The sequence below is a fragment of the Thalassophryne amazonica genome, chromosome 21, assembly GCF_902500255.1.
Source record: "Thalassophryne amazonica chromosome 21, fThaAma1.1, whole genome shotgun sequence".
NCBI classification, from domain to species: Eukaryota; Metazoa; Chordata; class Actinopteri; order Batrachoidiformes; family Batrachoididae; genus Thalassophryne; species Thalassophryne amazonica.
In genome coordinates, this window is record NC_047123.1 from 15,083,866 (window position 1) to 15,107,430 (window position 23,565).

The following is a 23,565-nucleotide window of genomic DNA, read 5'->3' on the forward strand; positions in this document are numbered from 1 at the left end:
AACTTTAACGTAAACAAAAACCCTTTACAGTTGCTCTGGCTTGCGGCAAAACACACACACACACACATACAAAAAAAACCCCCACACACACACAAACCCCCCCCCCCCCCCCCCCCCGCAGCAGCAGATAACTGAAAAATAAATGGCTACAACATTTTTTCTGAAAACATCATTCCATTCCAGGCATTGATGGTCTGAATGAGCTATTAACATTAATACCTTAATATTACTGCAAAAAAAGAAATTGATGTTGAATGAGAAAAAAGAAATTGCATAGAATGAATGCATGCAGATTTGGAGACATCAAGAATGGCCAGTCTTCAGCACCTTTAAAATCATTAACATTCCCCATATAATGGGAAAAGTGATAAGTACAGAATGCCCCTGCAACCCCACTCTGTCTTTCAAAAAGCATAAAATTAATAAAAGCTTTCTGTAAAGCATTTTTTCATATATGCAGATGTATATATATTATATACTAAAAAAGGTTTCAGAATATTTCCATAAAACATCTGTCATATTTCTTTAATTTAAACAATTTATGATTCATACTGATCAACCTGCAATGAAAAATATACCGTATATTCTTTTGTGTTTACATGTATAACAACAATAAATAGATTTGAAATGTCTCAGTATTATTATTATTATATAATTATTACTCTGTACTGCAAGTGGAGGAGAACGGCAATATTTCTTAGCACTTTATGCTTTGAACCAAAGCCGAAATTTTGGGTTATGCAGTTTCGGTCAAAGAAAAATAAATACCAACTAAACATGCTGTATCTGTAGTGTGCATCTGTAAGACAAATGTTGTTAGAATTACCTCAAAGTCAGAAGAACAATTAAGATGAGGTTTGATGAGTTAATGTACGGGGGGGGGGGGGGGGGCTACTGTAGAAATGGAAATGTCTGATTTTTTTATTCCTCTTTTGTGGCTTTGACTTTAATTTCAATCACGTCTCCAGTACACTCTTTGCATTTTTTTCCCCCAGAATACCACATTTTTCTGTGTTGCCTTTTGGGGGAGATCCATTATACCCCACCTTTGTTTTTTGTTTGTTTGTTTTTAAAGAGTCCTTTTGTAGAAGTTCACATTTGAAGTCAGAGATCTGACACTTGCAGGTTTCCCATGGTCCTGTGCTGCATTAACCATCCACAGCCACAGTGGGCGCTGTGACATTTGGACACTGCGTCAGTTCCGTGGGCTCAGTGTTAACTTTGGTACGTGGTGGTGGTACAGTGGGATAATGGAAGAGATGCTTTGGAGAATGAGCTGCAAGTACTGAATGAATAACGAACAAAATGAGCAATTGGCCATATATAGCAGAGGATAAAGTTTTGACAGGAGCTCAGCAAAGCCATCACTAGTGAGGCGGTGTTGGTACATTCAGCACGACTATACTGCACCTCTAGGGACATGTTCGGGAGGTAGAGGACCTCAGCAGCTCTGATTGTCTACATACAGGGACCAGTGATTCTTGGTTAACTTTCTGCTGTGATGAACCACAACCACAAGAAACAAAATATATATTAAGTGAGTTCTGTGGTAGAATGTAGTCCATATTTGGAATCATGATTTACCAAAATAATTAAGCAATTATGATATACAACCCCAATTCCAATGAAGTTGGGACATTGTGTAAAATGTAAATAAAAACAGAATACAATAATTTGCAAATCCTCTTCAATCTATATTCAATTGAATACACCACAAAGACAAGATATTTAATGTTCAAACTGATAAACTTTATTGTTTTTGTGCAAATATTTACTAATTTTGAAATGGATGCCTGCAACATGTTTCAAAAAAGATGGGACAGTGGTACGTTTACCACTGTGTTACATCACCTTTCCTTCTAACAACACTCAATAAGCGTTTGGGAACTGAGGACGCTAATTTGGGGGAGGTGATGGTCTGGTGGTTAAGGCATTGGGCTTGAGACCAGAAGATTCTCAGTTCACATCCCCGCATGACTGGAAAATCACTAAGGGTCCTTGGGCAAGGTCTTTAATTCCCTATTGCTCACGGTGTGTAGTGAGCGCCTTGTATGGCAGCACCCTCACATCGGGGTGAATGTGAGGCATTATTTGTAAAGTGCTTTGAGCGTCTGATGCAGATGGAAAAGCGCTATATAAATGCAGTCCATTTACCATTTATTTACTAATTGTTGAAGCTTTGTAGGTGGAATACTTTCCAATTCTTGCTTGATGTCCGACTTCAGTTGTTCAACAGTCCGAAGTCTCCGTTGTCATATTTTGCACTTCATAATGCGCCACACATTTTCAATGGGCGACAGGTCTGGACTGCAGGCAGGCCAGTCTAGTATCCGCACTGTTTTACTATGAAGCCACACTGTTGTAACACGTGCAGAATATGGCTTGGCATTGTCTTGCTGAAATAAGCAGGGACGTCCCTGAAAAAGACGTTGCTTGGATAGCAGCATGTGTTGCTCCAAAACCTGGATGTACCTTTCAGCATTGATGGTGCCATTACAGATGTGCAAGTTGCCCATGCCATGGGCACAAACACACCCCCATACCATCACAGATGCTGGCTTTTGAACTTTGTGCTGGTAACAATCTGGATGGTCATTTTCCTGTTTTGTCCAGTGGACACGACGTCCACGATTTCCAAAAACAATTTGAAATGTGGACTCATCAGACCACAGTACACTTTTCCACTTTGCATCTGTCCATTTCATATGAGCTCAGGCCCAGAGAAGGCGACGGCTTTTCTGGATGTAGTTGATGTATGGCTTTCACTTTGCATGGTAGAGTTTTAACTTGCACTTGTAGATGTTGTGACAACCTGTGTTAATGACAATGGTTTTCTGAAGTGTTCCTGAGCCCGCGCGGTAAGATCCTTTACACAAAGATGTTGGTTTTTAATGCAGTGCCGCCTGAGGGATCGAAGGTCACGGGCATTCAATGTTGCTTTGCCGCTTACGTGTAGAAAGTTCTCCAGATTCTCTGAATCTTCTGATTATATTATGGACTGTAGATGATGGAATCCCTAAATTCCTTGCAAGTGAACGTTGAGAAACATTATTCTTAAACTGTCGGACTATTTTTTCATGCAGTTGTTCACAAAGTGCTGATCCTCACACCATCTTTGCTTGTGAACGGCTGCCTTTTGGGGATGCTCCTTTATACCCAATCATGACACTCACCTGTTCCCAAACAGGTGTTCATTTAGTATTCATCAACTTTCCCAGTCCTTTGTTGCCCCATCCCAACTTTTTTTAAATGTGTTTCGGGCATCCATTTCAAAATGAGCAAATATTTGCACAAAAACAATGAAGTTTATCAGTTTGAACATTAAATATCTTGTCTTTGTGGTGTATTCAAATGAATATAGGTTGAAGAGGATTTGCAAATCATTGTATTCTGTTTTTATTTACATTTTACACAACGTCCCATCTTCATTGGAATTTGGGTTGTAAGAACAGAGGGCTAAATAATGTGAAAAACATGTAAGTATTCACTCACCGCTGGAAAAAACAAAAAAAATAAACCATGCAGAACACTGGAACCAGCTGGGTGATGACCACAATGAAATAAATGAAGACAGACCTCGAGATATGAGAAAATGTTTGGTTTAGAACCATTTTACTACTCTATCTCCTCTCAGCACTATGTCAGAACACAGTTTATAACTGCAAACAGTACAAGTGTTAAATATAAGTTTTATCTATATACAAAAAATTGTACATTTCTATACATACAGAGTCTAAACATTAATCCAGTTTTTGTGCAGGAATGAATGGAAGCCAGTACAGGAGCCTCTCCGCATGCAGCTAGACTCTTAAGACAATGATTCTTCAGAACATTTAACCAGCCACTGAGCTGGCTACAGTTAGGTCCATAAGTATTTGGACAGTGACATCAGTTTTTACAATTGTGCTTTTATATGCGTCAGCAATGGTGCTGAATAGAAACAATCCAGATTTGACACAAACTGTAACACATGAAATGTTCTGTTTACTTAGTTAAGAGGTATCGATATGGGAATTGATAAGTAATTGGAATGATAATGGTATTGATAGATAAAATTAGGGCTGCAGCTATCGATTATTTTAGTAATCGAGTATTCTATCGATTATTCTGGCGATTAATCGAGTAATCGGATAAAAAGTACTTCTGCGTTTTTAAACAACATCAATAGTCCAGGGCTCTCCCTAAGCAATGGCACAATGTCCCTGTGCCAAAGTGTTGGCATTTTGCTGAAATGGCGATGGGATGTGGCTTTCTGTTTTGTTTTCTCCAACTTGTAAAATTTAACCATTTTTAATTTTTGTTTTGTTTGTTTTTAATAAAGGTTGATGGACTGGGTCCCTGCGTGATGTATTTTTTAATTCCTCTTTCTCTGCAATTCAGCAGATGCATTTCAGATGGAGGTTGAACATGCAGCCTCACAGTCAGTTTTTTATTATTATTATTTTATTTAAGTTACCGTGTTTGTTAAGTGTTGTGTGTTGCCCAAAAAGCAAAAATTAAAAAGTCAAACACTCAGTGTGAGTCTGACAGAAACAGAAGAAAGAGTGGACTTTGCTGTTTGTCAATGTAGCCGGGGACTGAGCTGACTCGCCCGGTCTGAGAGCCCCTCACACTGGGCAGAGACAGACGGCAGCCGGCCGCCGGGTCAATAGTCCCTCCCCACGTAGAGCAGACCGTGTGTTTTTTAAAAATAGACAAATACACTGCTTCGCTTTAAATGCACAGTAAGTCTATTTCAGATGATCAGAGTGGACCATCTTTCTTTTAAAAGGCATTATTTTACTCTGTCACGTTAGAAAGGGGTAGCTATCGTTGCTAATTTGATTAGCTGTTATGCTCCAGTCTTCTGTTTTTTTTTTTTCTGCAGACGTTGCAGCGCCACACACAGGCCTGGCATATGTACTACAATGTTAAACGAAGCTTCGAGGCACAGAATTTGCCTCGAACATTTTTTGTAATCGAATTATTCGAGTTACTCGATTAATCGTTTCAGCCCTAGATAAAATCTTATCAATACCCATCCTTAAATTATTAGTTATTATTTATTACCGTTATTATTGTTGGTGCTATTATATAAATAAAAATAAATTAAAAAAATTACAATTTGTAATACATTTGACTCTTACGACAACAAACGCTGAGCCATTAGTTTTTATAGCGAAAACAAATGCACACAAACTGAGATCTGAACAGCTTAATGCCAACTTTAACATAGAAAATGCCATAGACATGCTAACGCGTTAGCATCGGTCCCATTTTAAGATATAAAATACGAGATCTATTAGAAAAGTATCCGACCTTATTATTTTTTTCAAAAACCATATGGATTTGAATCACGTGTGATTACATCAGACATGCTTGAACCCTCGTGGGCATGCAAGAGTTTTTTCACGCCTGTCGGTTACGTCATTCGCCTGTGGGCAGTCTTTGAGTGAGGAGTCGTCCACCCGCTCGTCGATTTTTTTCATTGTTTAGGAATGGCTCAGAGACTGTTGCTTTGTTTGATAAAAATTTTTTCAAAACTGTAAGGCACAACTGAGTGGACACCATTCAATAAATTCAGCTGGTTTTCGGTAAAAATTTTAACGGCTGATGAGAGATTTTGGTCAGGTAGTGTCGCTTTAAGGACGGTCCACGGCGCCTGACGGTGATCTGCGCTTCGAGGCGGCAGCGTCTCGCCGTTTCAAGTTGAAAACTTCCACATTTCAGGCTCTGTTGACGCAGTAAGTCGTCAGAGAACAGAGAACTTTCAGAAGAAGTCGGCATGAGGAGTTTATTCGGACATTCCATTGTTAACGGTCATTTTGTAATGAAAGAACGTGCGGGCAGAGTCGCATGTCGGGCTGGACCCGACCGCGGGGGGTCGCGGCAGGAAAAACACCTCCGTTGGAAATCTTAACGGGCAAGTTGGAACATGCCCAAGCTGTTAAACAATTTATCAGTTACTCACTTGTTGAAAGCCATTAAAAACCGCCTGAATTCTACAAATGGTTTTCAACACGGAGGTGTTTTTCCTGTCGCGGCGCACACAGATTTGCCGAGTCATCACGGAAACGACTCGGCGAATTTGCGCGTACGTCTTTCATTAAAAAAATGTCCTTAAACAGTGGAATGTCCGCATAAATTCCTCATGCCGGCCTCTTCTGAATCTTCTCTGTTCTCTCACGATGTCCTGGGTGAATTAAGCCTTAAATTAGGATGTTTTCAGCTCGAAACAGGCCGACGACAGTGCCTGGAAGCGCTGCAGGACGTCCCGCTCCGTGGGAAGTCCTTACACCGACAGAAACACCCCAGAATCTCTCATCAGCCGTTAAACTTTTCACAGAAAACCAGCTTAATTTCTCGAATAGTGTCCACTCGGATATTCCTCACAGGTCCAGAAAAAATTTTGATAAAGCAACGCGCGCCGTCTCGAGCAGCGTGTGAAACAAAGGAATTCAGCCGAGAGGACGGGACCACATCTCACTCAAGGCCTGCCCACAGGGAAATGACGTCACCGACACGCGTGAAAAAACTCATGCATGCGCACGAGGGTTCAAGCATGATTGGTGTAATCGCATGTCATTCAAATCCATATAGTTAAAAAAAAAAATAAAAGGGTCGGTTTATTATCTAAGAGACCTCGTACATCTATGCACTGACATCAGTTCCGTTAGTCCAAAAATTGCTAATTAACCAAGTTTGGTGTGCTCAGCCACAACAGGTCAGTTTAACATAAAAAAGGTAAATATTACTCACAGACTTATGCTCTTTTGGGTTTCAGCAGGGAAAAATTTAGATAAAGCGAAATAAAACAAAGAACCAATGAGGCAGAAGCTCGAAGCACTGCTTCATTGATTCAAGGTTCAAAGGAAAGCTGCGCTGCAGAAATGGTTGATTACAGACCCGCTGCAGGGTTTGTAATCAATGTAGAAAAATGATCATTTTCCTGACAAACATCCCCATAAGGAACGGCCATTCTGAAGGACCGATAAGGGAATCGTTAAGCAAAACGTCTATTGAGGTCGGTGGATGGAATCATTTCTTAACGATACCCAAAAAGATACCCATTCCTACTCGTGAGTGATGGGGGAGCAACAGTCAAAGCCATCAGGTGCCCAATTTAGGAAAAAAGCATTTGTTAGCTTTCTTGCTATGATGCTTGCCAAGTTGGGTATGCTTTTGAGGAGAAATTGGGTATTGTTTGAGGAGAAATTGTTAATTCTTGCTTGCCTCTACTGGTGGCTGGCTCTCACTGCGGTATTGTATCACTTCCTGTTCCAGAGCACAGCGGTGTTTTTCTGTATCTGTTAGCTGTTTAATCTGCGCAGTTAGATTGATCTAGTTATCTAGATTACGATTTGTTTCCCAGTGTAATCTTTACGTCCCTTAACTAAAGCACTCCTTCTGCTGAATCACCTCTAAATTATTTACACATTATTCACTTTGCGTGTTTTTAGGAATCCGCTAGCTTAGCGTAGCTACTAGCTCTTAGCCGATTTAGCATGGCGGCTTCTCCTGTCTCTCCTGCACTTTTCTGCTCTGGGTGTGAAATGTTTAGTTATTCCTCGGCCTCCTTTAGCAGTAACGGTACTTGTAATAAGTGTAGCTTATTTGTAGCTTTGGAGGCCAGGCTGGGCGAATTGGAGACTCGGCTCCGCACCGTGGAAAATTCTACAGCTAGCCAGGCCCCTGTAGTCGGTGTGGACCAAGGTAGCTTAGGCACCATTAGTTCCCCCCTGGCAGATCCCGAGCAGCCGGGAAAGCAGGCTGACTGGGTGACTGTGAGGAGGAAGTGTAGCCCTAAACAGAAGCCCTGTGTACACCGCCAACCCGTTCACATCTCTAACCGTTTTTCCCCACTCGACGACACACCCGCCGAGGATCAAACTCTGGTTATTGGCGACTCTGTTTTGAGAAATGTGAAGTTAGCGACACCAGCAACCATAGTCAATTGTCTTCCGGGGGCCAGAGCAGGCGACATTGAAGACCTGGTCTTGTTAGGAGAGACGGCATCCATCCCACTTTGGATGGAGCAGCTCTCATTTCTAGAAATCTGGCCAATTTTCTTAAATCCTCCAAACCGTGACTATCCAGGGTTGGGACCAGGAAGCAGAGTTGTAGTCTTACACACCTCTCTGCAGCTTCTCTCCCCCTGCCATCCCCTCATTACCCCATCCCCATAGAGACGGTGCCTGCTCCCAGACTACCAATAACCAGCAAAAATCTATTTAAGCATAAAAATTCAAAAAGAAAAAATAATATAGCACCTTCAACTGCACCACAGACTAAAACAGTTAAATGTGGTCTATTAAACATTAGGTCTCTCTCTTCTAAGTCCCTGTTGGTAAATGATATAATAATTGATCAACATATTGATTTATTCTGCCTAACAGAAACCTGGTTACAGCAGGATGAATATGTTAGTTTAAATGAGTGAACACCCCCGAGTCACACTAACTGTCAGAATGCTCGTAGCACGGGCCGGGGCGGAGGATTAGCAGCAATCTTCCATTCCAGCTTATTAATTAATCAAAAACCCAGACACAGGCTTTAATTCATTTGAAAGCTTGTCTCTTAGTCTTGTCCATCCAAATTGGAAGTCCCAAAAACCAGTTTTATTTGTTATTATCTATCGTCCACCTGGTCGTTACTGTGAGTTTCTCTGTGAATTTTCAGACCTTTTGTCTGACTTAGTGCTTAGCTCAGATAAGATAATTATAGTGGGCGATTTTAACATCCACACAGATGCTGAGAATGACAGCCTCAACACTGCATTTAATCTATTATTAGACTCTATTGGCTTTGCTCAAAAAGTAAATGAGTCCACCCACCACTTTAATCATATCTTAGATCTTGTTCTGACTTATGGTATGGAAATAGAAGACTTAACAGTATTCCCTGAAAACTCCCTTCTGTCTGATCATTTCTTAATAACATATACATTTACTCTGATGGACTACCCAGCAGTGGGGATAAGTTTCATTACACTAGAGTCTTTCAGAAAGCGCTGTAAACTAGGCTTAAGGATATGATTCCTTCTTATGTTCTCTAATGCCATATACCAACACAGTGCAGAGTAGCTACCTAAACTCTGTAAGGGAGATAGAGTATCTCGTCAATAGTTTTACATCCTCATTGAAGACAACTTTCGATGCTGTAGCTCCTCTGAAAAAGAGAGCTTTAAATCAGAAGTGTCTGACTCCGTGGTATAACTCACAAACTCTAATTTAGAAGATCTTCACTTAGCCTGGAAAAAGAGTCTGTTGCTCTATAAAAAAGCCCTCCGTAAAGCTAGGACATCTTTCTACTCATCACTAATTGAAGAAAATAGAACAACCCCAGGTTTCTTTTCAGCACTGTAGCCAGCTGACAAGAGTCAGAGCTCTATTGAGCTGAGTATTCCATTAGGGCTGGATCATGGTGACCCTGAACCATCCCTTAGTTATGCTGCTATAGACGTAGACTGCTGGGGGTTCCCATGATGCCACTGTTTCTTTCTCTTTTTGCTCTGTATGCACCACTCTGCATTTAATCATTAGTGATCGATCTCTGCTCCCCTCCACAGCATGTCCTTTTTCCTGGTTCTCTCCTCAGCCCCAACCAGTCCCAGCAGAAGACTGCCCCTCCCTGAGCTGGTTCTGCTGGAGGGTTTTCTTCCTGTAAAAGGGAGTTTTTCCTTCCACTGTAGCCAAGTGCTTGCTCACAGGTGGGTCGTTTTGACCGTTGGGGTTTTACATAATTATTGTATGGCCGTGCCTGACAATATAAAAAGCGCCTTGGGGCAACTGTTTTGTTGTGATTTGGCGCTATATAAAAAAATTGGATTGATTGATTGATTGATTATCTGAACACTTGCATTCTCCCCGAGGCCGCAGGGACGTATCACCTACGTTCACCGGATCTGTTTTTATTGACTGTCCCTAAAGTCCGCACTGACTTTGGCAAAGGCTTTTTAATTTTGCAGCACCTTCTGCATGGAATCAGCTTCAGAATGAATTACAGTTGAAGGAGTTGGTCTCATTTTTTTCTTTTAAAGGTTGTTTTTTAAAGGACCTTGCAGAAAGGCAGTCTGTCTGTCACTGTTTTTTAAACTGATTTAGGAATCAGGATTTTATGATGACGTTGTTTGACTTTGTTGAGTGAAAGTATGTCTATGCATTTATTTGTAAGTTTTTTGGTATTTATTTGTAACCGCGTGCTGCCACCTTGCCGGGCACTCTTGTAAAATATATTTTGATCTCAATGAGTTTTTATCCAGGTTAAATAAGGTTTGATGATGCTCAAATCATCAATCAATCAACTTTTCTTATATAGCGCCAAGTCACAACAAACAGTTGCCCCAAGGCGCTCCATATTGTAAGGCAAGGCCATACAATAATTATGAAAAACCCCAACGGTCAAAACGACCCCCTATGAGCAAGCACTTGGCCACAGTGGGAAGGAAAAACTCCCTTTTAACAGGAAGAAACCTCCAGCAGAACCAGGCTCAGGGAGGGGCAGTCTTCTGCTGAGACTGGTTGGGGCTGAGGGAAAAAACCAGGAAAAAGACATGCCGTGAAGGGGGGCAGAGATCGATCACTAATGATTAAATGCAGAGTGATGCATACGGAACAAAAAGAGAAAGAAACAGTGCATCATGGGAACCCCCCCACAATCTACGTCTAAAGCAGCATAACCAAGGGATGGTCCAGGGTCACCCGATCCAGCCCTAACTATAAGCCTTTGCGAAAAGGAAAGTTTTAAGCCTAATCTTAAAAGTAGAGAGGGTATCTGTCTCCCTGATCTGAATTGGGAGCTGGTTCCACAGGAGAGGAGCCTGAAAGCTGAAGGCTCTGCCTCCCATTCTACTCTTACAAACCCTAGGAACTACAAGTAAGCCCGCAGTCTGAGAGCGAAGCGCTCTAATGGGGTAATATGGTACTACGAGGTCCCTAAGATAAGATGGGACCTGATTATTCAAAACCTTATGAGTAAGAAGAAGAAATTTTAAATTCTATCTAGAATTAACAGGGACGCCAATGAAGAGAGGCCACACGGGTGAGATATGCTCTCTCCTGCTAGTCCCCGTCAGTACTCTAGCTGCAGCATTCTGAACCAACTGAAGGCTTTTTAGGGAACTTTTAGGACAACCTGATAATAATGAATTACAATAGTCCAGCCTAGAGGAAATAAATGCATGAATTAGTTTTTCAGCATCACTCTGAGACAAGACCTTTCTGATTTTAGAGATATTGCGTAAATGCAAAAAGGCAGTCCTACATATTTGTTTAATATGCGCTTTGAATGACATATCCTGATCAAAAATGACTCCAAGATTTCTCACAGTATTACTAGAGATCAGGGAAATGCCATCCAGAGTAACGATCTGGTTAGACACCATGCTTCTAAGATTTGTGGGGCCAAGTACAATAACTTCAGTTTTATCTGAGTTTAAAAGCAGGAAATTAGAGGTCATCCATGTCTTTATGTCTGTAAGACAATCCTGCAGTTTAGCTAATTGGTATGTATCCTCTGGCTTCACGGATAGATAAAGCTGTGTATCATCTGCGTAACAATGAAAATTTAAGCAATACCGTCTAATAATACTGCCTAAGGGAAGCATGTATAAAGTGAATAAAATTGGTCCTAGCACAGAACCTTGTGAACTCCATAATTAACTTTAGTCTGTGAAGAAGATTCCCCATTGACATGAACAAACTGTAATCTATTAGACAAATATGATTCAAACCACCGCAGCGCAGTGCCTTTAATACCTATGACATGCTCTAATCTCTGTAATAAATTTTATGGTCAACAGTATCAAAAGCAGCACTGAGGTCCAACAGAACAAGCACAGAGATAAGTCCACTGTCCGAAGCCATAAGAAGATCATTTGTAACCTTCACTAATGCTGTTTCTGTACTATGATGAATTCTAAAACCTGACTGAAACTCTTCAAATAGACCATTCCTCTGCAGGTGATCAGTTAGCTGTTTTAACAACTACCCTCTCAAGAATCTTTGAGAGAAAAGGAAGGTTGAGATTGGCCTATAATTAGCTAAGATAGCTGGGTCAAGTGATGGCTTTTTAAGCAATGGTTAATTACTGCCACCTTAAAGGCCTGTGGTACATAACCAACTAACAAAGATAGATTGATCATATTTAAGATTGAAGCATTAAATAATGGTAGGACTTCCTTGAGCAGGCCTGGCAGGAATGGGGTCTAATAAACATTTGATGGTTTGGATGAAGTAACTAATGAAAATAACTCAGACAGAACAATCGGAGAGAAAGAGTCTAACCAAATACCGGCATCACTGAAAGCAGCCAAAGATAACGATACATCTTTGGGATGGTTATGAGTAATTTTTTCTCTAATAGTCAAAATTTTGTTAGCAAGAAAGTCATGAAGTCATTACTAGTTAAAGTTAATGGAATACTCAGCTCAATAGAGCTCTGACTCTTTGTCAGCCTGGCTACAGTGCTGAAAAGAAACCTGGGGTTATTCTTATTTTCTTCAATTAGTGATGAGTAGAAAGATGTCCTAGCTTTACGGAGGGCTTTTTTATAGAGCAACAAACTCTTTTTCCAGGCTAAGTGAAGATCTTCTAAATTAGTGAGACGCCATGATGATGAAACTGCTATTGGTTAACTATTGCAAACCACTACAATGTATCTTCAACCTTAGCCTGTTGCTTGGGAGAGTATCCACCTCTGGAAGACATGGTGTATCATTCCAGTTCCGAAGAAGAACTGGCACAGTGAGCTGAATGACTTTCGACCACTGGATGTCACTTCACACCTGCGTAGTCATAACTAAAAGTGTGCCAAGCATAGAATTTGAAGCAGTAATCAAGGAGCTAATTGTTCCTCCCTGAAAGTCAGATTAATATAGCATCTAATAACAGACATTTAGCATGTAAGGGCATGTTTATTCAAATTTGCAATTCATGGATGTTTTGTATAAGAGTTTTATTGTAGCCTGCAGTCTTTTGATGTCAATTTCAATTGCAATTTCAGGGGCACTTCAAAAATATTAATAATAATAATAAAACAATTTTAAAAAATGGCTGTTTGTGCAAACTTTTGTGTGTGTGTGTGGGTGTGGGGGGGGGGGTCGGAGGTGGTCTGGCCCGGGGAGTAATTCAGTGTATAAATGTCACTAGTCATAGGCTGACCCACATCGCACTGTGGCCACAGTGCCACCTATAGGAGGAACACAGACACCCCAATGTGCAAATGAACTCAACAGGGGAGAGAAGTTCTGATTTCTTTTCCTGTTGTGGTTGACACCGGGGACAATATTTGTATTCCAATTTGGTCTGTTAACACGTTTCTTTCATGTGATGCCTTTTTGTAGCTGTTGACGTATGTTGAATGTCATTTGTGGAACTATTAACGAATTGTCATGGTGAGGAGTGTTTATTTAAAATCGCTTTCCTGCTCTGGGTGTGTTTAGAAGGCTCAGTCATCTTTGTTTTGGTTGGTTGGGAAGGAGGGAGAGTGCATGTCATTCATTGTATCTGAGGTGTTTTTCGAGTGCTTTCTTCTGGAGAGGAAGCCTGGCGCCAAATGGGCAGAGCTTGTGACCAAGCTAACACTCTGAAGGGGCCCTGAAACAAATTCTCTTTCTTTTCGTCAGCCTCTTACGCACCGTGTGCGGTTTTTTTCAGACTCTAGTCCAACCTAACTTCATGGCTTTTTTTTTTATTGTTCCGTTAGTTTTATTCTTTCTTAGCGTTTCTTTTTGTCCATAACTTTTGTTTGATGCACCAGTTTTAATAACTTTTATGACTTGAATAAAGATCTCTGTATTTTATAGAGGAACGTACTTAGCTGAGTTTTTCACATTTGGAGTGAATTTACGAGTCTCCAAATTTATTTTCATTTTCCGCTCAATGCCAAAAGTGTTTTTGTGAGCTTTAATTTACCCCACAACTTTCTTTGCCAAGCCTTGAACTTTTTCTAGATTTTTACAAAGACTTTAAATCAATCTTCCACAAGTTTTGAAGCTGCCAGAGCATTTTTGAGAGAAAAAAACCCAAAACCTTCATCTTGGGTCGGTTAGAGCCAAATTCTACAGACCACAGAACTATAACTCAGTGCTACTGGAAAACAAGCTGGACCCACAGCCTGTTGTCATCTGGGAAACCAGTGGTTAATCTCAACACAGGTGAAAGGCCAGCAAAGGCCTCTTAGCAAATTGGACCAGACCGGACCCACAACCAATCCAATGGACCCATTTAAAGTGCACCAGCCAAAATGTTCTGACGTCCTTGTTGTTAATGATGCAAAGTGGCTACTCCTTTGTTAATTTTCTTAATACAATAATCTATCTATAAAGCAAGAACTGTTTTGTGTGTGGGCATGTGGCTCGCATATCTGTTTGTTTAGATCAACCTCAGCTTTTGGATATGGCTTGTGCATGGCTGTTGACTTTAATCAACAGCTGCCTGAGAAGAATCCTGCAGATCCACTGTGCCAACACCATCAGCAACTCAGACCTGTGGCAGCGTACCAAACAACAGCCAACCGAAGATGAGATGCAGCGCAGAAAATGGGGATGGATTGGGCATACCCTGAGAAAACCAGGCAGTATCACCACCAGACAGGCCCTGGCATGGAACCCCCAGGGAAAACGAAAATGAGACAAGAAACACCTGGCGACGGGACCTTGAGGCAGACGGAGAAAAGGTGGGATACACCTGGAAACAACTGGAGAGGGCAGCCCAGGACCGAGGAATCTGCTGGACTGTTGTCAGCCAGACGGGCAAAATGAGCGATGTGCATGGCACAGTGATGTGCATGGCACAATGATGTGCATCCTTTATTATGAAAATTTGGGGGATTCATTTTCAAAACCTATTATTATTTTGGCATCGTAACATTAGTACTTGCAAGATGGTGCCCTCTGTGGCGTCTCGCGACAAAGTAAACTCTGACCAAGAGAACTTCAATATCAGGGTAAAGTGAGAAAGCAATCTCACTGCAGGAGAATGACTTTTTGAGAACAGCAGTCTGTTAAAAGTGATCTTTCACACTTGGTTGCACATAATAACTGTGGTTCGCTGATGTTACTGGTAGCAAAAGTGAAACAACAAATAGTTCATGCAAAATGAGGTGGGCTTCATAGATAATTGGCAAAGCTTCTGGGAAAACCTGGTCTTGTTAGGAGAGATGGCATCCATCCCACTTTGGATGGAGCAGCTCTCATTTGTAGAAATCTGGCCAATTTTATTAAACCAAACCGTGACTATCCAGGGTTGGGACCAGGAAGCAGAGTTGTAGTCTTACACACCTCTCTGCAGCTTCTCTCCCCCTGCCATCCCCCCAATACCCCATCCCCGTAGAGACGGTGCCTGCTCCCAGACCACCAACAACCAGTAAAAATCTATTTAAGCATAAAAATTCAAAAAGAAAAAATAATATAGCACTTTCAACTGCACCACAGACTAAAACAGTTAAATGTGGTTTATTAAACATTAGGTCTCTCTCTTCTAAGTCCCTGTTAGTAAATGATATAATAATTGATCACATATTGATTTATTCTGCCTTACAGAAACCTGGTTACAGCAGGATGATATGTTAGTTTAAATGAGTCAACACCCCCGAGTCACACTAACTGTCAGAATGCTCGTAGCACGGGCCGAGGCGGAGGATTAGCAGCAATCTTCCACTCCAGCTTATAATTAATCAAAACCCAGACAGAGCTTTAATTCATTTGAAAGCTTGACTCTTAGTCTTGTCCATCCAAATTGGAAGTCCCAAAAAACAGTTTTATTTGTTGTTAACTATCGTCCACCTGGTCGTTACTGTGAGTTTCTCTGTGAATTTTCAGACCTTTTGTCTGACTTAGTGCTTAGCTCAGATAAGATAATTATAGTGGGCGATTTTAACATCCACATAGATGCTGAGTATGACAGCCTCAACACTGCATTTAATCTATTATTAGACTCAACTGGCTTCGCTCAAAATGTAAATGAGTCCACCCACCACTTTAACCATACTTTAGATCTTGTTCTGACTTATGGTATGGAAATTGAAGACTTAACAGTATTCCCTGAAAACCCCCTTCTGTCTGATCATTTCTTAAAAACATTTACATTTACTTTAATGGACTACCTAGCAGTGGGGAATAAGTTTCATTACTGTAGAAGTCTTTTGGAAAGCGCTGTAACTAGGTTTAAGGATATGATTCCTTCTTTGTTATGTTCTCCAATGCCATATACCAACAAAGTGCAGAGTAGCTACCTAAACTCTGTGAGTGAGATAGATTATCTCGTCAATAGTTTTACATCCTCATTGAGCACAACTTTGGATGCTGTAGCTCCTCTGAAAAAGAGAGCCTTAAATCAGAAGTGCCTGACTCCGTGGTATAACTCACAACTCGCAGCTTAAAGCAGATAACCCGTAAGTTGGAGAGGAAATGGGCGTCTCACTAATTTAGAAGATCTTCACTTAGCCTGGAAAAAAAGAGTCTGTTGCTCTATAAAAAAGCCCTCCGTAAAGCTAGAACATCTTACTACTCATCACTAATTGAAGAAAATAAGAACAACCCAGGTTTCTTTTCAGCACTATAGCCAGGCTGACAAAGAGTCAGAGCTCTATTGAGCCGAGTATTCCTTTAACTTTAACTAGTAATGACTTCATGACTTTCTTTGCTAATAAAATTTTTAACTATTAGAGAAAAAATTACTCATAACCATCCCAAAGACATATCGTTATCTTTGGCTGCTTTCAGTAATGCTGGTATTTGGTTAGACTCTTTCTCTCCGATTGTTCTGAGTTATTTTCATTAGTTACTTCCTCCAAACCATCAACATGTCTATTAGACCCCATTCCTACCAGGCTGCTCAAGGAAGCCCTACCATTAATTAATGCTTCAATCTTAAATATGATCAATCTATCTTTATTAGTTGGCTATGTACTACAGGCTTTTAAGGTGGCAGTAATTAAACCATTACTTAAAAAGCCATCACCTGACCCAGCTATCTTAGCTAATTATAGGCCAATCTCCAACCTTCCTTTTCTCTCAAAAATTCTTGAAAGGATAGTTGTAAAACAACTAACTGATCATCTGCAGAGGAATGGTCTATTTGAAGAGTTTCAGTCAGGTTTTAGAATTCATCATAGTACAGAAACAGCATTAGTGAAGGTTACAAATGATCGTCTTATGGCCTCAGACAGTGGACTCATCTCTGTGCTTGTCCTGTTAGACCTCAGTGCTGCTTTTGATACTGTTGACCATAAAATTTTATTACAGAGATTAGAGCATGCCATAGGTATTAAAGGCACTGCACTGCAGTGGTTTGAATCATATTTATCTAATAGATTACAATTTGTTAATGTAAATGGGGAGTCTTCTTCACAGACTAAGGTTAATTATGGAGTTCCACAAGGTTCTGTGCTAGGACCCATTTTATTCACTTTATACATGCTTCCATCTGGCAGTATTATTAGAAAGCATTGCTTAAATTTTCATTGTTACGCAGATGATACCCAGCTTTATCTATCCATGAAGCCAGAGGACACACACCGATTAGTTAAACTGCAGGAATGTCTTACAGACATAAAGACATGGATGACCTCTAATTTTCCTTTTGACCTTTGGGGTTTTTCTGTAATTATTGTATGGCTTTTGCCTTACAATATAAAGCGCCTTGGGGCAACTGTTTGTTGTGATTTGGCGCTATATAAATAAAATTGATTTGATTGGATGCTGCTCTCACCATTTCACAATAAAACATTTATTGACAGCGTCCCATCAAATACAACCCCTGGCAAAAATTATGGAATCACCGGCCTCGGAGGATGTTCATTCAGTTGTTTAATTTTGTAGAAAAAAAGCAGATCACAGACATGACACAAAACTAAAGTAATTTTAAATGGCAACTTTCTGGCTTTAAGAAACATTATAAGAAATCAGGAAAAAAAATTGTGGCAGTCAGTAACGGTTACTTTTTTAGACCAAGTAGAGGGAAAAAAAAATATGGAATCACTCAATTCTGAGGAAAAAATTATGGAATCATGAAAAAGAAAAGAACGCTCCAACACATCACTAGTATTTGTGCACCACCTCTGCTTTTATAACAGCTTACAGTCTCTGACGCATGGACTTAATGAGTGACAAACAGTATTCCTCATCAATCTGGCTCCAACTTTCTCTGATTGCTGTTGCCAGATCAGCTTTGCAGGTTGGAGCCTTGTCATGGACCATTTTCTTCAACTTCCACCAAAGATTTTCAATTGGATTAAGATCCGGACTATTTGCAGGCCATGACATTGACCCTATGCGTCTTTTTGCAAGGAATGTTTTCACAGTTTTTGCTCTATGGCAAGATGCATTATCTTGAAAAATGATTTCATCATCCCAAAACATCCTTCCAATTGATGGGATAAGAAAAGTGTCCAAAATATCAATGTAAACTTGTGCATTTATTGATGATGTAATGACAGCCATCTCCCCAGTGGCTTTACCTGACATGCAGCCCCATATCATCAATGACTGTGGAAATTTACATGTTCTCTTCAGGCAGTCATCTTTATAAATCTCATTGGAACGGCACCAAACAAAAGTTCCAGCATCATCACCTTGCCAAATGCAGATTCGAGATTCATCACTGAATATGACTTTCAATCCAGTCATCCACAGTCCACGATTGCTTGTCCTTAGCCCATTGTAACCTGTTTTCTTCTGTTTAGGTGTTAATGATGGCTTTCATTTAGCTTTTCTGTATGTAAATCCCATTTCCTTTAGGCGTTTCTTACAGTTTGGTCACAGACGTTGACTCCAGTTTCCTCCCATTCGTTCCTCATGTTGTTTTGTTGTGCATTTTGATTTTGAGACATATTGCTTTAAGTTTTCTGTCTTGACGCTTTGATGTCTTCCTTGGTCTACCAGTATGTTTGCCTTTAACAACCTTCCCATGTTTTGTATTTGGTCCAGAGTTTAGACACAACTGACTGTGAACAACCACATCTTTTGCAACATTACGTGATGATTTACCCTCTTTTAAGAGTTTGATATCCTCTCCTTTGTTTCAATTGACATCTCTCGTGTTGGAGCCATGATTCATGTCAGTCCACTTGGTGCAACAGCTCTCCAAGGTGTGATCACTCCTTTTAGATGCAGACTAACGAGCAGATCTGATTTGATGCAGGTGTTAGTTTTGGGGATGATAATTTACAGGGTGATTCCATAATTTATTCCTCAGAATTGAGTGATTCCATAGTTTTTTTTTCCCTCTGCTTGGTCTAAAAAAGTAACTGTTACTGACGGCCACAATTTTTTTTCCTGATTTCTTATAGTGTTTCTTAAAGCCAGATAGTTGCCATTTGAAATGACTTAGTTTTGTGTCACGTCTGTGATCTGCTTTTTTTCTACAAAATTAAACAACTGAATGAACATCCTCCAAGGCCGGTGATTCCATAATTTTTGCCAGGGGTTGTACTTTTACTGTGGAAGGCATGTTGTCAGTGTTCCTTGCGGTTGGGCTTAACTTGACAGCACTGAGGAGACATGAGCTAAAATCCTTTTTTTTTTTTTTTTTTTTTGCTAAAAACATTGAATTTCCCACAATTTCTACAAAGTTTCAGTAAGTATATAAGGTAAATCAAATCTTATATTTACTGTGAGTTCAAGTTTAAATTAACTGTATTCAGGAGGTTGGTGGTACTATTTGCAGTTTTAAATATTCTAAAAATTGTTTAATTTTGTGTGAGTCTCTTCCAATAACTTGTTTAATAGGAATCCTTTTATTTTCATATAAACGATAAAACTGATTTTTGACAGCAATATTCAACTATATTCAAATAATAATATAATTAACATATAGATCAAAACACAGACCCAAATGACTTAAAAAAGTGCTTATTATCAACTCCAAATCAATCAATTATGTTTAATTTGTGCCAAGTGGCTTTTGAATGTTTGTATTGGATCAAAATTTATATTATTTCTCCACTGAATGTTAGAATGTAAGTCATCAACTCACATATCAATCCACACATTTCACAACAAATGTTTGACTCACATTATCAATAACTACTGTATTCATATCCATATGTTTACACTTCATGTACACTAACTGTTTTTTCCTTCGTATATATATAGGCAGCACTCATAGGCAACACTTATAGGCAGCTATTCTATAGGATTACAAACTTCCAACGGGCACTGCACTAGTAATAATAATTAGTGAACCCAAAATTCAACATTAAATTCCATTTCTTTTTTCAATTTATTTTCCTTTATATAGCGCCAAATCACAACAGAGTTGCCTCAAGGTGCTTCACACAGGTAAGGTCTAACCTTACCAACCCCCAGAGCAACAGTGATAAGGAAAACCTCCCTCTGAGGAAGAAACCTCAAGCAGACCAGACTCAAAGGGTGACCCTCTGCTTGGGCCATGCTACAAACATAAAACCAACCGGATTTATTGTCATTAAATATCTATACTTAGTGCTTTATCATTATTCATATTCACAAAATCTCAGTCACTTGTGTTTATCCCTGAACGTTGTGCAAAATGTAAAAAAAACAAAACAAAACAAAAAAACAGAATACAATGATTTGCAAATCCTCTTCAACCTATATTCAATTGAATACACCACAAAGACAAGATATTTAATGTTCAAACTGATAAACTTTGTTTTTGTGCACATATTTGTTCATTTTGAAATCAATGCCTGCAACACGTTTCAAAAAGTTGGGACAGGGCAACAACAGGCTGGGAAAGTTGATGAATGCTCAAAGAACGCTTGTTTGGAAACAGGTGAGTGTCATGATTGGGTATAAAAGGAGCATCCCCAAAAGGTCAGCCGTTCACAAGCAAAGATGGGGCAGGGATCACCACTTTGTGAACAAGTGCATGAAAAAATAGTCCAACAGTTTAAGAACAATGTTTCTCAACGTTCAATTGCAAGGAATTCAGGGATTCCATCATCTACAGTCCATAATATAATCAGAAGATTCAGAGAATCTGGAGAACTTTCTACACGTAAGCGGCAAGGCCGAAACCCAACATTGAATGCCGTGACCTTCGATCCCTCAGGTGGCACTGTATTAAAAACCGACATTGTGTAAAGGATCTTGCCGTGTGGGCTCAAGAACACTTCAGAAAACCATTGTCAGTTAACACAGTTCGTCGGTACATCTGCAAGTGCAAGTTAAAACTCTACCATGCAAAGCGAAAGCCATACACTGACTTCCTGTGTCTTTCCGCACCGAACGCCGAACTGTTTACACAGAGACTGCTACCTGCTGCTTTGGACTCTGAACTAACAGTCTTTTTCAAGACTTTTTCACCGTGCTCCAACGCCTGAAGAAGACCTCTAACGGTCGAAACGTCGCGACGGAGCACTTTTTTCAATTTTTTGGCCATATCAATTTTTTTTTTAGCAAGCTAACTAGCTTGCTAACGCTTTCGTTTTTATTTTATTTTTTAGCACTGTTGCCGTGCGTTACCTGTGCTGCTCCACAGCGTGTCTGGTGGATTTTTATTTTATTTTATTTTTTAGCACCGTTGCCGTGCGTTACTTGTGCTGCTCCATGGCCTGTCTGGTGGATTTTTATTTTATTTTTTAGCACTGTTGCCGTGCGTTACCTGTGCCGCTCCATGGCCTGTTTGGTGGATTTTTATTTTTTAGCACTGTTGCCGTGCGTTACCTGTGCTGCTCCACAGCTTGTCTGGTGGATTTTTATTTTATTTTATTTTTTTTAGCACTGTTGCCGTGCGTTACCTGTGCTGCTCCACAGCCTGTCTGGTGGATTTTTATTTTATTTTATTTTTTAGCACTGTTGCCGTGCGTTACCTGTACTGCTTCATGGCCTGTCTGGTGCCTTAACTAAAGCACTTCTTCTGCTGAATCACCTCTAAATTATTTACACATTATTCACTTTGCGTGTTTTTAGGAATCCGCTAGGTTAGCGTAGCTACTAGCTCTTAGCCGATTTAGCATGGCGGCTTCTCCTGTCTCTCCTGCACTTTCTGCTCTGGGTGTGAAATGTTTAGTTATTCCTCGGCCTCCTTTAGCAGTAACGGTACTTGTAATAAGTGTAGCTTATTCGTAGCTTTGGAGGCCAGGCTGGGCGAATTGGAGACTCGGCTCCGCACCGTGGAAAATTCTACAGCTAGCCAGGCCCCTGTAGTCGGTGCGGACCAAGGTAGCTTAGCCGCCGTTAGTTCCCCCCTGGCAGATCCCGAGCAGTCGGGAAGGCAGGCTGACTGGGTGACTGTGAGGAGGAAGCGTAGCCCTAAACAGAAGCCCCATGTACACCGTCAACCCGTTCACATCTCTAACCGTTTTTCCCCACTCGACGACACACCCGCCGAGGATCAAACTCTGGTTATTGGCGACTCTGTTTTGAGAAATGTGAAGTTAGCGACACCAGCAACCATAGTCAATTGTCTTCCGGGGGCCAGAGCAGGCGACATTGAAGGAAATTTGAAACTGCTGGCTAAGGCTAAGCGTAAATTTGGTAAGATTGTAATTCACGTCGGCAGTAATGACACTCGGTTACGCCAATCGGAGGTCACTAAAATTAACATTAAATCGGTGTGTAACTTTGCAAAAACAATGTCGGACTCTGTAGTTTTCTCTGGGCCCCTCCCCAATCGGACCGGGAGTGACATGTTTAGCCGCATGTTCTCCTTGAATTGCTGGCTGTCTGAGTGGTGTCCAAAAAATGAGGTGGGCTTCATAGATAATTGGCAAAGCTTCTGGGGAAAACCTGGTCTTGTTAGGAGAGACGGCATCCATCCCACTTTGGATGGAGCAGCTCTCATTTCTAGAAATCTGGCCAATTTTCTTAAATCCTCCAAACTGTGACTATCCTGGGTTGGGACCAGGAAGCAGAGTTGTAGTCTTACACACCTCTCTGCAGCTTCTCTCCCCCTGCCATCCCCTCATTACCCCATCCCCGTAGAGACGGTGCCTGCTCCCAGACCACCAATAACCAGCAAAAATCTATTTAAGCATAAAAATTCAAAAAGAAAAAAATAATATAGCACCTTCAACTGCACCACAGACTAAAACAGTTAAATGTGGTCTATTAAACATTAGGTCTCTCTCTTCTAAGTCCCTGTTGGTAAATGATATAATAATTGATCAACATATTGATTTATTCTGCCTAACATAAACCTGGTTACAGCAGGATGAATATGTTAGTTTAAATGAGTCAACACCCCCGAGTCACACTAACTGTCAGAATGCTCGTAGCACGGGCCGGGGCGGAGGATTAGCAGCAATCTTCCATTCCAGCTTATTAATTAATCAAAAACCCAGACAGAGCTTTAATTCATTTGAAAGCTTGTCTCTTAGTCTTGTCCATCCAAATTGGAAGTCCCAAAAACCAGTTTTATTTGTTATTATCTATCGTCCACCTGGTCGTTACTGTGAGTTTCTCTGTGAATTTTCAGACCTTTTGTCTGACTTAGTGCTTAGCTCAGATAAGATAATTATAGTGGGCGATTTTAACATCCACTCAGATGCTGAGAATGACAGCCTCAACACTGCATTTAATCTATTATTAGACTCTATTGGCTTTGCTCAAAAAGTAAATGAGTCCACCCACCACTTTAATCATATCTTAGATCTTGTTCT

The 23,565-nt window shown here is 40.5% G+C and overlaps 1 protein-coding gene across 7 annotated transcripts in view; it reads right to left on the bottom strand.

Moving 5' to 3' along the window:
- LOC117503122 (disks large-associated protein 2-like) overlaps positions 1–23,565 on the bottom strand; it is a 425,071-nt gene that overhangs the window by 117,120 nt on the left and 284,386 nt on the right. The window contains exon 9 of one of the 7 annotated variants that reach the window (XR_004558488.1): positions 6,678–6,697. The exons of the other annotated variants lie outside the window; for them this stretch is intronic. The gene's annotated coding sequence lies outside the window, so the exon portion shown is untranslated. Of the gene's footprint in view, positions 1–6,677; positions 6,698–23,565 lie in introns of those variants that run through there. 7 annotated transcript variants of the gene reach the window in all.